Raw genomic sequence first — 2,276 nt, 5'->3', positions numbered from 1 at the left:
AGTGCCTGCCAGGAGACCAGCTTCACCTGCTTAAATATGCATCTGCAGTGCACTTGTGGCTAAAAATGTACTCAGAGTAGCAGAACTAAACTGAACTAAAGTTTTCACTTAGGAAAATTGTATTAGACAATTTCACATTAAGCAGTTGATGTAACTAGGTCTTAAATACACCAGCTTTCTAGAAACACTGTCAAGCACTTATCTTCAAGTAAACCATTCAGCTTTTTTTTTTTTTTTTTTTAAAAAAAAGGACTATCTGGAAGTATTCACCATAGAGATTCCTTCAAATCACTGCACTGGAGCAACCCTTCAACCTGCTATTAATTTTCTTTGAGAATGCCATTTCAGATCAAAATGCCAAAGTTAACTTGCCTTGAAAGTCAGTTCCTTAGGAGATTGAAGTTGGTATGGGTGCTGGACCTTGGGAGCAAAGGCAGACTTGTTTTTTAGCATCACCTGTAACATTAACAGTCTTGACTTAGATGCTGTCTGCATGTATTAGAGAGCACTAAGCAGTTCTTTTGTCCTTGTCTTTTTCTCTGGTATATAAGTGCATGAAGGGGGACAGTCTGGGTCTTTTTCATAAGCTTTATGGACACTTTCCAAACTAAAAATTGACTGGTCTGTAGGGAAGCAGACAAAAGAAGCCCAGAGTATTCTGGCTTATATCATAATCTTTTGGGTTGCAAAACAAAGTATGTAATATTGACTTTTGTCCTGAAAGATATCCAGGATTAAATACGTCACGGGGTCACCAAAATTATATTCTTCAACCTAGGCAGTTCACCTGTTCCAAATTGCTGTCAAAATAATGAAACATATTTTTGGTCTAGGCATTCATTTTCCTTCAAATATCTTTGTTCATATTTAGTTCTACCCATTGTGGCTGGCTTTGGAGTGATTCGCATTCTTACATATAAAAACAATTATCCATTACAGACCAAACATCCCATATTTGCTTGAGAAGGACATGAACAAGAACATGAATTTTGCAGAATTATCGACTTTGCCAGTTTCTAAACTAAATGCATGATGAGTTTTTTCTTTTTTTTTTTTTTTAAGCCCTTGAAAGCATGATTTCTATCATACAATTATCAATCAGAGAATTTTCAGACAACACCGTACATGAATTATGCTGCAGGGTGTTGACCAAACCCTGCTACCCTCCATCCTGTTTAAGACTGTTCTTTGACACTATGTGGAGGTGATAAAAAGACATCATAATGTTTAGTGTTTTGATATGGAGCCATAAAGGTCGGTCCTGTGGCATTCATTGGTTCACAGAACGTTACAGAATGTTAGGGGTTGGAAGGGACCTCAAAAGATCATCTAGTCCAACGCCCTTGCCAGAGCAGGATCACTTAGAGTACATCGCCCAGGAACACATCCAGGCAGGCTATGAAAGTCGCGCCCCTCTGGGCAGCCCCTTCCAGTGCTCTGGTACTCTCATTGTAAAGAAGTTCTTCCATATCTTCAGGTTGAACCTCTTTTTCACCAGCTTGTGACCATTGCCCCTAGTTCTGTCACCAGACACCACTGAGAAGAGCCTGGACCCATCTTTCTGACACCCACCCTTTAGATATTTATAAACATTAATAAGATCCCCCCTCAGCCTCCTCTTCTCCAAGCTAAACACCCCCTACATTCATGCTGCATCATCTTACTAATGATGTTTAAACAGTTTAAACATGCTTGTTAGTCACTTTGTGCTGCCGGAGAAAAGAATCTCAGCCTATTTCTGAAACATCCAACTATTTTTAAGTGAAACTGCTAAGTATCGGTGGCAATATAATCTGTTTTCAGCATGTAAGAACTTCCTGCTCCTCTTACTCTTGTTCTTTCATTCAAGTGTTTTATGTGACAAAAAAAACTAGGCAAAGATAACCAACTTTACAGAGATGTGAATGGCAACAGTGACATTACTGTTACCAACAGAAATCCCTTGAAGTAGAAAGAACACCTCCAGCAAAGCTTTGGAGATGAGAACAAGCAAAACACAAAATACATTTTCCAAATTCATTCCAACATGAGAGAGGCATGTAAAAGACAATACTACACACATTTCAACCCTTCCTTTGTTCAAGTTCCCAACAAAAAACAATGCTCACAGGAGAAACAGCTGCAAAGTTTAAGCTGTTACCACCCCCCACCAGAGGTTACGCAAATGTGCACCTCACAGCTTACTCAAAAACAATCTGAAAAGCACATTTATCTCCAGGCTCTGAATTTTGCATGGAAACAGCTGAGGTGAGTGCATACACTTCACTCCATCTGTT

This window comes from Merops nubicus, unplaced genomic scaffold (genome assembly GCF_000691845.1).
Source record: "Merops nubicus isolate BGI_N331 unplaced genomic scaffold, ASM69184v1 scaffold5219, whole genome shotgun sequence".
Taxonomy (NCBI): domain Eukaryota; kingdom Metazoa; phylum Chordata; class Aves; order Coraciiformes; family Meropidae; genus Merops; species Merops nubicus.
This window is presented reverse-complemented; position numbering follows the sequence as displayed.